The following is a 13,542-nucleotide window of genomic DNA, read 5'->3' on the forward strand; positions in this document are numbered from 1 at the left end:
TATAGTGATTTGACCCGGACAGACATGATCACTATAAGCAGTTTCCACTGTACTAATTATTATTATCAATAACAAAAAAACAATAATTATCACAATAACATTAATAATAATAGGCTATGTAAAATATTTACTTTTGATGACATTTGCTTTTTTCACTTTTGTTGTATAAATTAATTGATGTAATGAGGTTTAATGTAGCCTACATACAGAATGATAGACCTATAGGCTTAATAAATTGGATTTGTTTATTATAATCTACTAAACTAGACAGGAAAAGGTTGTTTTTTTTCCATTTTCCAGGATAGAATGTGAATATAATATTTAGTGCTGTTTAGTGCTGTTAACTGCTGTTTAGCAGTTCATGTAAAGGGAAAATCTCACTGAGCATTGAGACCAGATATATTGAGAGTAAAGCAGCAGACCTGCATATATCAGAACCGTTAGAAGCCGTTCAGAAATACACTTTGAAATGAGTTTAGTTGGGAATTTCAATTTATCTCCATAGAAAAACTGCAGGTCTTAAATCCCATCTCAGAGCGCATTTTTATCCCCTTGAGGTCCAGCGCCCTCGCACACTTGATGTGATGACGGTGAACACGTATGTATGACTGAAGTCTGCAAGGGCTCAGTCTGGAGGATGGACATTTGGATCCAGCCTTACTGCACTCATTCACTCACACAACTTCCTCTCAAAACACCTTTGGTAAACAGTAAAGTCATTTCATTCAGGCCAAATGAAATGATAGGACAGACTTATTACAGGCCTACGCCAGCCACTGTACTGGATTTTTTCCTTTTTATTGTCAGAGCATTTGACTGATTGACTACTATTGGGATGTATAGAGAATTTCGACAAATATAACAAAAAATGCTTCTAAAATACACTACCCTCCCTAGCTTTAAGTGTTCTCCATATTTAATTGCAATCTCCTTTACTTCTCATTTTTGTGAACAGTGCTTTGCCACAGGGTTTAAAATGATCACTTTGTAAGTGTCACAGGACAGGTAGTACTGCTAAAATGTTTTATTGCTAGGTCTAGGGGATTTAATTTACCACAAAGTCTTATGCTCTGCAGGCCACAACATATGCTGGATGCCTTTTTTGCCAACGAGAAAAGGATGTAGGCCTTACCTCAACCCCAGTGAACTTATAGCTTTCCGCTGCGTCTCCTCAGGTCTTCTTCTCATCTCAACAACCGTGCTCTGAGCTTGACATTGGTTTCAGTTAAATTAGATTAACAAATAGACACAGACAGACACAGTGAACCAAAACATACATTGTCAATCATGGTCTCAATGATAAGTTACTCTGTGGATTCATCCGCAGTACGCCACTCTCATGCTCTACTCTCAACTCTAAACTACATTCTTTAGTTGTGTTTATTCAACACATGTAAGCCACTATAACATGAACTGTTTGTGCTAGACGTATATGTGATATTTATACAGAAATCAATGCCAAAAAGCTGCCAGGAGTGGGAGTATTATGTTACAACATATGTTAGTGGAAAGTCATTTTAACACAACACATGCTATTTTTAATATATGTCGTATTGAAAAATAAAGTGTTGCAATGAGGTAGTGGCACTGTCACCATGGCATATTAGAAATTGATTGAAAGACTTTTAGCTTTTGTTCAGTGAAAAACAAGGTGTCAGAGCTTAACATCTAGTGAATAAAAGACTACAGAGAAAAACTCTTTGATAATCACTCACATAAACTAGAGTTAAAATGTTTTATGGGTAATATACTGAGGTGTCACCAGGCAGTCATTTTGTCTCTCTCTTTTTTCTTCCTATTTTTTTCCTTTCACTTCCACTTTGTGCTTTATTATCAAGGGGAAGGAATCAACTGATAGGATACACAAAAAGAATCTGAAGGTAAGATTTCTGTCTTCGGGGAAAAGTTTATATAGATATACATGCACATGCACAGTTTAAAGTATATAGTATGAAGTATAACACATTTTAAATTGGTCCAAATCAGATCAGGAATTAATGTGACTGTGGTGCATTTACACGTGAAGTTTTACCCTTTAGGGGTCTTTGAAGCACATTTTTTCTTAACAATGACAGGAACTGTAGTGCATGCCGCACTTCCCTTTCAGATCCAGATTCATGTGAGAAGTTCAAATTCCACATGGAAAAAGAATTCTTTTAACAGCTCAGAATAACACGACATGAAGACTAACAAACATAAATAGGGTGATAACTCATCCAGACAGTTCAGACATCACGTTCCCCCCCTCCTCCCCACTGTGTCTCCCTCATCTCTTCTTCCACGTTCCTCATCTACACCTCTTTTCTGTCTCCACCTCTCCCTTTTGCTCTCCCTCCTCCTCCCTCATCTCCTCTCTAATGTGTCCATCTTTCTCCCCCTATTCAGCGCAGTAGGGGAGAGATGCATTTGAAGCTCATTAAGTAAAGACCTACAGAGCTCTGTGGTGTGTTTGTGTGTGTTTGTGTGTGTGTGTGTGTGTGTGTGTGTGTGTGTGTGTGTTGTGGCTGTCTAGTTTCTCCTTACGCATTAAGAATTTATGACATATAACACAAATATATGTGCCTGCTTGCTTCAAGACATAACAGATACCAAGTGAAATCTATTACAAGGAATTCATTAATGATGCTTTATTGATTATTGATTAATGATGAAAAGTATTATTGGACAAATGTGTATTTAAGTTTCTGGTGTATGTAATGTGTGATAGTGAAAGACATCTGGCATGACAATGTCACAACAAACAACTTATCGCCAGACCAGACCATCAGTATTTGGATGATTCTGCAAAACTAAAATATCTGCACATATCAAATACAGTATGGTTAAGGCTGGGGAAATATCATGATTATGGAAAATCAATTATAGTTAGGTGAGGCTATTAAAACACTTGGTAAAGGAAAAACTGTGGTTACCGTTAATTAAGGGCAAACGATGACTACAGGCTGTTATGGGATGCAAACTCCAGGAGCCAGTTGCACCAGCTGTTCATAAGCTCAAACTTAGCCTCGTTATCATGCAAGTGTTTAAATGGAGAATTACACATCTCTAAATTAAATCTGGTTGCACCACCCAAACTACTTCTTACATAGAGATTAGTTATTACTAAATATTTAGGCTACAGCTGCAAGGTGGAACTGTTGTGTAAGCTAGCTAAATGAACCACTGGGCAAAGCTAATGTTAGCTTGCTAATATCTGACCCGTTTAGACTGAAGAGTAAAAGAAGTAATATAGGATATAGTCAACACATCTGACTTGACACTTAAAGTCCATGTAAAGGAAAATCAGAGTCACTCCTGCGGCTGCTACATCCAACCCCTCGCCCTTCACCTTTCAGCAAAGAAGTGCGTAACGTTGACACCAAACTTCATTGAAAAAAATGACTATTTAACTTGACGATAGTGATGGATTGCTTGTTAACTAGTCATTTAAGTTACATTTTTACTGAAGTAAATCCACAAAATAGGTGCCAAATTAAACAGTGGCTCCTAGCGTGACTTCATTTTTGAAATATCATCCATGTTGCTTGTCTTACATCTGCAAATCAGCATGAGCGTTGTTAAGTTCAGAAGCTCAGATGCTGTTCAGTTGGGGTGCGGTTTCAGCGCCTTCAGCAGAAACACTCCCAGCATTTCAGAGTTCAGAACATTGTTTGTTTTTTCAGGTTTTTAAAACCTTATTTTATGTACTTGGCGATTTTTTTAATCATTCAAATTTGGCTGGGTCATTAATAACACATTTTTCTGTGGTGTGAAAAACTCAGAATACATATTTATTATTGCTTTACACAGACTTTAACATTACATTTCACAGAAAAAAAGGACAATTTCTCTCTCACTGCAAACAGGATGAATACTACTAAAACACACATATCTCTAAAGGTACTCATAAAACAAGCATAAAAGCATTCTAGCATTCTAAAAGGACTGGCAGTTACATTTATTTTATCTTTTGGATCTAAAACTGTTCATGTTGAAAGTTTTGTTTCACCTTGTGATGCTACAGTGAGCCATTTTTTTTCCTAGGGCGGCAAAGTCATAACCCACCCTACTCTGCCAATGATTGGTTAGTCCTTGTTGTCTTCATTGGTTGGGTTGGTTAGGTTTAGGCATGAGGTGCAAGATTGGTTAGAGTTTGGGTAAGAATATCAGGGTAAGCCAATCAGAGGCAGAATAGGGCAGGTCATGAGTTTGCCATCCTAGGAAAAAAAAATACTACCCTCAGTGTGACTGCCTGTTGAAATAGTTAGTTGCTTGTTATTGTTCAATGCTACAGATGTTTCCAAGTTACACATTTAGTTAATATTCTATTTCTTAAGTTGTAATGGTGCAACCTGATTTAGTAAATCACTAGCCTGAAACTAGTGATTAGACACTATGAACGTAAGAGAGAATTTTCACACAAACTTAGTGATGGATTTACAATTAGCTGGTGCAACCCAGTCATGGTCTCCTGCATGAAAATCAGTCTTGCTACACACTCATCCACTACCTGAGCCTTTGCACCCTTACAATGAACCTTGCTACAGTACATACAGTATAGAGCACACTACTCTAATTGTGACTTTTATTTTATTCTGAGAGCACAAAATCTGTTGTTGTTGTTGTTGTAGCAGTTAAGGGTGAAACCACTTTGTTTTCTGGTGACCTGGACGATGCTGTATTCAGCACTCTGGTGAATTGGCTTCTCCTTCTGATCACCAGCAATGAGTGGGCAATGAGAGGAACAAATGATGAAATGTATCCTCTGCATTACCGGTGTCAGATTCTCGCTTTTATTTCAGTGTGTAGATCATCATTGTATTGTTCATCATCATACTTTTTGTTTTCCTGGCTGACTAACTACTACATGACTCGAGTTGAAGTTGCGCATGGCAGACACTGTTTAGAAAACTGGAGGTTTTAATGTCACAGTATGCCAGTTTCTATTGATGTAGTTCAGCTTGCATATTTGTGCTTCAAAAACCAGGATAAGACCCTGTCCATGTTTCTGAAATCTGAATATCACATACAGTATATATGCAAACACATAAATGGGATACACATGCCCAAGATTATTCATTAGAACCGGAAATAAACCTGGACCCCAATTATTTCTAAGCAATGCATTTGTATGCATGCAATCTATAGTTGCAGCTCGCTCAGATATTGCTTTTTTTAGCCTACACAAAATCTTTTTAAATCTACTTTCAATGTCAAATGAATTATATCTTTTGCTTACATCTCACATTAAGCTCTTTACTCAGTGGACTTTGTTTTTGCTGTCCATTATCCCTCACTTAACAACTGGAAGGGGGTAAATCACAAGTGTGTAAGTATGCTCTTCACACTGAACATTACAAATATTATGCACATTACACAAATACAAAGATGAAAAAACACCTCATTAACAGTGCAGGAAGAAAACAACACTGACACAACAAAGGAATGTTGGTACAATAATTAAGGATATACAAGCAATATTGAAGTCTGAGTGTTTCAAGTTTACCACCTCTGCAAAATCTGCTTTACAATTTATACTGTATAGCTATGGATGGAAAAAAAAACTGCATTAGAGTGAGAGCCTTAAAGGTATACTATGCAGGATTTTCCTAAAAAAAACAATTTATAGACTCATACAAAAATAATCCCTCTCAGTCATCTCTTATGACCCACTAGAAGTGTATTGCAGTGTATGTATCTGCAGAAGCCTTGCCCTTTGCTTGTATTTTCTTATTTTCTAATTATTTTACTGTGCTCAGGATGCTTCTGAGCGTCAACTTTTGGGCGGTGTGTGTGTATCCCCCTTGACTGAGGGCGGGGCTGAGCTACACACACGCAGAGCAGAGAGGCCGCAGTGGACAGGATAAATGTGTGCCTTGGTTGCATTCACACAAAATCCGGCAATTCGGCACCTTCCTGCAGGGTTGTGCGGAGGTGTGGGCGTGTTTATTTGTGCTTTAAAATGTAACCACTTTGAAAAAATAAAAAAACAATGCTTTATTTATCTGACTCACGGCTCACTCATTCACTCTCTAGCTCACTAAGCCACGGCTGTTCCCTCTCTCTCTCTCTCTCTCTCTCTCTCTCTCTCTCGCTTGCTGACCCAGGGAGGAGGGGCCAACTTTGAATGCTGTGTGTTTACAAACGCTAACCGACAAATCTTGCATAGTATACCTTTAAACTACAAATGACTGTGTATACTGTGCTATCAGCAACTTAAGTGCAGTTAAATGTCTGCAGCTGAAACGAACACAAAACCAAATGGACATACAGGCAGTACAGCATCTGTCCATTCAGAGTGTCATCTCATTTCATTAATCTTCGCTGCTTTCTCTGCTTAATATTGATATGAAGGTCTTGCTGCTCTGTGCTGTACTGCATGTGTGTGCACATCATTATTCCAGCGTGTGTGTGTGTGTGTTTATGTGTGTGTGTGTGTAGGTGAGTATAGCAGTGGGAGATGGGGATGGGGAGGGGGCAGGTGAGAAGCTAAGCTGACAGAGATGGACCACTTCACTTACCTGAAACGACGGTTCCATCGTTAATGATGTTACGCACATCCGGGGGGCCAGTCTCTCTCTCTTTCACTCACACACACATGCGCACGCGCACGCACGCACGCACGCGCGCACACACACACACACACACACACACACACACACACACACACACACGATACACCTACAGTATATGCTCACCAACACTGCAGATGGCGCCAAGATTAGAGTATGTTATTAATAACTTAAAGCGACAAGCACAGCTCCACTTCAGAAACCTGATTTACACTGTAATCACACCTAGATTACCAAGACATATACACACATGAGCATCACTGCAGTTACCAGCTGTGCATATATGAGGGAGAAAGAGAGAGAGAGAGAGAGAGAGAGAGAGAGAGAGAGAGAGAGAGAGAGAGAGAGAGAGAGAAAGAGAAGGGTAAAGTGTAGCTTAACACTTTGTATGATTATGTGTTAGCAGGATGTACTGGAATGATCTACTGGGACACAGGTGAATTCACTGAATGCTATTTTCAGTAGGCAAGGTGCAGGATGCAGAATGCAGTCAAGAGTGCTGAGCTCAGTGTGTCGAGGGAGTGGCGGTGCACTTTTATGTCTTTGTGGTTGTTTACCTGGGGTAGACATGGCAACAGGGTGAAGGTGGGTGTGTTTAGGGCGGGGGGGTACCAATCACTGCCACATCAGTTCCTCTAATTTAATTTAAAACAAGCCCTCTCCGGGAGGGGAGAAGAACATGAGGAACTACTTTCTTCAGTTCCTCACTGTTTTATTGCCAAGTACAGAAGCTTAAATTGACTTTAGGGAGAGTCCAGGCTTAAATAACAAACCAACCGGCCCTACCTAGAAATAAAACCACACAACTAATAGACCACCCATTAAGAAAAAAAAGAAAGCTATTGTAAAACTAACTAACTACACAAAAAAAGATGAAAGAGAAGGAAAGAAAATTGCAGCTCTCCCTCACAGGACTTTCTAGCAAGGAGTTAAGATACAAAACCAGAAACACAGCCTTTTGACATTTAGTGGACAACATCATATAAGTGAGCTATGAACACAAATAGCTCCCAATGCAAACACTTCAGGTGTGTGCAGGCAACAGAAAATGGCGAGGCCCAGAAGTGCAGCTCCTCAGGCTGTATGCAGTATATTGCAGATGGTCTGTGACTGGCTGCAGGTCATCATTTCATGTGTCTTTGTCTGGTTAAAATCCAGATGAGATTTAATGCACTTAAGTTTACACATTTTTGCCTCTGTCGGCCAGATCACCAATCTCAGTGGCGTTTTTATATGTAAAAAATTGGTGGGGCACCAACCACTTCAATAGGAAAACTACAGTATTCTCTCTTGCTACCGATACGTTTTTTTTAAACACATCATGGGTCCATGCATGGCTCAACAAAACACCTTTAATGGCTCCACAAAACACTTTAATGAAACAGTATGTGTGAGTGAGTGAGTGAGAGAGAAAGAGAGAGAGAAGGAGAGCAATTACACAAGTCACATTATCACTGTCACAAGCCTAAATTAAGAATACAATATTCCATCGTCGACGCAACCAAGCTCAGAACTAATGAGCCTACATGACACTGAAGGCCACAATGAAGCGCACAGACAACTTTTTAGGGATACCAAACTATTCTGTGACAATAACCTTAATATATAAGCATGGACACATTGACACTTGTCACCATGTATATCAATCGATCCAGTACAACAATATGGCCGGTGCACAGAGAAGCACCACAAAGGCAGGATGATAAAATATGCTTTCACTCACCAAAGCTGAGGGCTCACTTGAGGAGAAAGGCGGCATGGCGTTTCTTCCTCTGGGCAAACTTCTTGATGACTTTGGGGATGAAGTCCTGTAACTGCTGAATCAGCTGGCTTTCAATGGACAGCATGGCCAATGCGAGCGAAAGTTTTTATCCCCTTCAAGGTGGAAAAGTTCCTCTCTGACTCAGATGTCATGGCAGTTGTTATGATCATTTTCAGCAGAGTGACCGTCTCAGCAAAAGCTTCCTCTAAGTTGTTCTCATGGATGGATGTTAACAGAGACAGGGCCGTCTTACCGGTATGACGCTCAGTGTGGCGATACAGAGTGGTCAGCTCAACTTTTCCTTGTTTCTTACAGGCCATAATGTCACAGCATAGTAAAGCTCAGATGTAGGGAATGACAGGATAAATTGTGGGAAGAACGAGCTTTGCAGTGATCAGGTGGTCACTCTGTGAAAATCTCTGTTCCACCTGAGAGATGACTATCGCATGCCCACATAGTCTCAAAAACACACCTGAATATTCCCGGATTCAGAGAGTCCGCCGACTCATCGTGACCCCACAGTGCTGTTTCACATTTTCCACACAGTTTAATACAAGTAATGATCCCACTGAGCACGTACCTGTTTTCCTCCACCTGTTTGTTATGTTGCTCAATTAAGCGCCTGTATGCACGGTCAATTTCGGCAGCGACTTTTACCTTTCCCAGTAAGCCCAATTTCACAGCACTGCCCAGATGACTCCCGCTGCTCTCATGTTTTGCAGTCCTCTCAGAAAGATGTTTCAAATCTTTGTAACCTGTCCTCGACCAAATACCATCTCCATCAAATAGCAGACACGGAAAACAGAAGACTGAAGACTGCCACTTTTTCTCCAAAAAACCACTCCATGTTAAACCTGCGGTTAATTTTACCAGCAGCTTGAGTAATGAAAATATCCTGTGGCTGGTGGGCTCCAAGGTGCTTTAATTCCTATTTCTCCTCCAAATTAAAGGTTTCCAACCTGTGCTCCACTTCAACCATTTTCTTAAGTTAGCTTGTATTAGCTAAGAAAGTCTCTGCTCTTCTTGCTGACTGTAAATTCCAAGCTAGCACCGTAGCTTCACTACAGCCTCATTTGAAATATTTCACAGTTGATTGGCTATCTGTCCGACACATACACTGAAATATGAAATGGTGCTATAGTGGGGCTACAGGCTGTCAGCCCCACTTGTCATCAATATCATGTGTCACATCTTGCCTGGACTTTGTTTTTCTGGACTTTTTGTGTTCTTTGGAGTTTCCTGTGTTTCACTTCTGGTGTCACTCCTTCTGGTCATATGGTTTTGCTTATGATTTGGGTGGTGGGTTTAGAGGACTGCATTAATAGTTAGTTTGTTGGGTTGTGTACTTGGGTTTGTGTTTGTGGTTAGTTTTGGATGGGTTAGTGTAGGTGGCGTTGAGTTTGTTTTCTGGGTTTTGGTTTTCTGTTGCTCTGTTGTTGTTTCCCTTGTGTGTTCATGTACTCCTCCACACCTGCCCTGCATTTGGACTCGTTAGCCCTGCCCTGCTCTGTTTTTCCCACACCTGCCCTGTGTTAGCCTCGTCAGCCCTGTCCCTGTGTTTCCTCAGCCAATCAGCTCCCTGTATGTTCACTCCCCTCTCCTTAGTTCTCCACCCATCTCCCCACCTGCACCTCATCTCCTCGTTAGTTCAGTTTCTTTTTAAGTCCTGGTTTTCTGTTCAGTCCTTGTTGGATCGTTTATTTCGTCTGCTTGTTCTGTTCGGCTCTGTTTGCCTTGTTCTGTTCTTGACCATTTCAAGGTTAAGGGAGATTTTTGTCAACTCTGCATTCTGGCCTCTGCATTTGGATCCACTGCTGCTTCCCCAACCTGACATCATGTGATCTACACTGAATACACTAACACCCCCACACTCATGCCTGCCACCGTAGGCCTACTGCAGACACAAATTGGGAAAATGCAGTATGAAGCAGCAAGGGAGGGACCAATAAACATGAACTAAAATCCTAACACAAATGATGTAATGTGATTGTTGTATTCATAGATAATAAATTATTTCAGATAATTAACAATTAATAACATCATTTGTTTGCACAGTTCTTTCCAGTGACAACAGGTGGGGCTATGCCCCACATGCCCCTAATGTCCAGTCACCAGTGACCAATCTTATTGGAATTCTTCTTGGTTTTACATGCAAATCAGAATATGCCCCACACCAGAGGGTGGTGGCAATGAACCTGAAGCTTTTGGTAACTAAAAAAACACCAGGGGTAGTATAATTTATTTACTTTAACTGTTATTTCAGTTATTCAGTTCTGTTCTTAACAGTTATATCCAGTAACTAACACAAACACATGGAAGAATCACTTATGGACTTATATTTTTCTTGTGCAGATGAGGTGAAGATAAACGATACAACAGCTTGGTGTAGTTTATAGTATGATTGTAAGTGTTGAAATTGCTGGAAGTGTCATTTCATCATACAGTAAGTGTAGCTGCTTATTACAATGAACAGACTCCTTAAGTGGCTAATTCCACAGAGTATACATTACAAATGCGTCTCAGACAGATGCATTTACATTTTTTCACCATCTGGCTAGAATGTGTCTAAAACCACCTCCCAAGGTGACTATCCACTGATAGCACTAAGAATCAGATATTAATCTTTATTTTTCCTTGATGACATTATTGCCATAATCATATTTGTTTAAAAATCTCTGCATTTAGATGTGTCTGGTTTTGTATGTGGGTGCAACTCCATCAATCAAAGTAACAAGAATATCACTGAACACCGGTTTGCTGTTGAACCAGTCTGACCAGGTGGGCAGCGGACAGAACAAAACAAGGCATATCATGCACATTTCCAGGTCTATATTTATATTCTGGGGTTCAACTGGAATATCTTTATATTAATAACAATTAAAAAAACTCCTTATTTATCTTGTACTCACCTCAGTTTTCAGCCTCTGTCTGAAACAGGCCGTTTTAGCTCCTGTCTCTCTAAGGCCCCCTCCCTATAAACCCACTCTATTCTGATTGATTAGCTTCCCGAAGCTGTGTCATGGCCGACTTCTGGCCACTCGAGAGTCTTCGTCAACAAACTATGAAGCAAACAGATGTAGTAGGATTACAAAACTTTATCTCACTCTTTAGTTAAAATGTCAACTTCTCAAAAACATCTGCACATGTTCAAGCTGAAAATCGATCCAAAGTTGAGAGTGGACAATGCGAACAACACATGGGAAAAAAAACCTTAGCAACAACCTTAGCAACCAAGGCTACAGAACAGATGGCTGTTTATAGGAATGTGCGATGACCTGACGTCTGCTCACTGGCAAGGTAGAAAACATCGTCGCAAACAAAGCATTCAGAGCATACTGAAGCCCTGGCTTTTGACTTGCAGGGAGCATTTCGACATATACGTTCACCTCAAGTTTTGGAACTTTGACCATGTTTAACATAGATATCTGACATAACAGCTGTATATAAATAACAGTCACTATGTCTGAGGAAAACTGTCATGTCTAGGTTTTCTTCACTAACTTGAGAATGGAATAAAACAGATTATCTGCCATCAAAAATAGACAAAGTAAAAACTTTTACTTGAGGTCAGTAAGCGCTCCTCAGGCCCCTCTGGAATCTGAGTCTGGCTGCTGCCAAGTGAAGAACACATTTTACAATCATACAGGAAGTGTGTGTGCGCGATTTTAACCTCTAATTCCATGGATGGAAAGTGGCCTCTCTCCACCTTGCCTCCCTCGGATGTTGCCTGGCCCACTTTGTTGCTCTCAGTCTCAGTCTTTTCTCAGCTGCGTGTTTCATCTCACCATTTCACTCCTCACCCCTCTGTGCTTTGATCTGCTCCCGTTCCCCTATTTCTTTTCATCCCCCACAATGTTCTCACGTTCAGCTACTGTTATTACTTTCTCTGTTTGTTTAACAATTTTTTCCCCCGCTCACCTCCACCTCTTTCTCTCTCATTGTCTCCTTCTGTCTCTCCTTCCTCCTCCACATTTTTTTTTTCCACATCAACTGTCCTCTTTCCCCTCTTCACATGAAGCCATCAATGTGTTCAGACCCCTCCTTCTCAATCTTGTCTTTTCTTTCTGCCCTCCCCTCTCCCCATCCATCTCCTCCTCCATTCCCCCATCCCCTCGTTCCTCACAGATTTCATATTTTCAAAGTCAAATAGCAGTCGCCGGTATGCCAAATAGGACCACAGACACATGCGGGTGGGCTCTCACAGGTTGCCATCTCACTTCAAAAAATAAGACACAGCCTGAGATGCAGACAAGGGAGGAAGATACAATACAAACAGGATATCAAATTGATCTTTCTCCTCCTTTACCTGCCTCCCTCTCTTCTGTACAGTGGGAGACCAGGTGGTGGAGCAGGGAGGTGCTTTAATTGTGTGGTTGGGAGAGATGAGAAGGGAATTCAAGCCGCAAGGGTGTGTTTGTGTGTGTGTGTGTGTGTGTGTTCGTTGAAGAGGCAGCAGCAGCAGATAATTGGTGAGGCACACCTGGACACTGGTCACCTCTAAACCCTGCCCCTCCGCCCTTCAAACCAGCACTATTCACTCAGGGTGCATACTGTATATGTGTATGTGAGGGTGCACAGTGAATTCTTATTGCTCATCCAGTCAGGGATTGATGCTTGTGGGGGTAACAGCAGGCTACTGTGTGTGTATGTCCATCTTTACTGACTGCCCATCTCCAGTCAGTGTGGCCAAGTGTGTGTGCATGTCTCTGACAGTCCATCTTCAATCTGTGTGTATGTGTGACAGTGGTGGTGAGAGCAGTAGGTCATTCAGCTGTGCTATAAAAGATTCAGGACTGACTGGTGACCTCGGCCAACTAAAAAGCTCTCACTTTTTCAAACAGTCTTCTTTGGGAGACTTTGTTTTTTTTTGTTTAACCTTTGCTTTGACAAAGAAAACACATCAAAAATTCTCTTTCGCTGCTGCACCCTGTGTAGAGACAAACTATCAGTGTAGTGCGAAAAGCTCAATCGCATTGTCGACGGCTGTGCATTTTGGGTATTTTATAATACATGCATGTGGATTGGCCTGGTCTAAACGATGTGAAATCTTTATGTAAAAAACAAACAAACAAACAAAAACTTCAAAATGACACGATGATTACAGTTCCGGTCATTGTGGGGGTCAAAACGCTGCTGCTGGATACGTGACTGTACAGAGGTGTCATTGAAAATAAAGGACTTCTGGCTCCTGCTTGTCATCATTAACCATTTATGTGAATATATCATAGA

The sequence above is a fragment of the Thunnus albacares genome, chromosome 7 (assembly GCF_914725855.1).
Source record: "Thunnus albacares chromosome 7, fThuAlb1.1, whole genome shotgun sequence".
Taxonomy (NCBI): Eukaryota; Metazoa; Chordata; class Actinopteri; order Scombriformes; family Scombridae; genus Thunnus; species Thunnus albacares.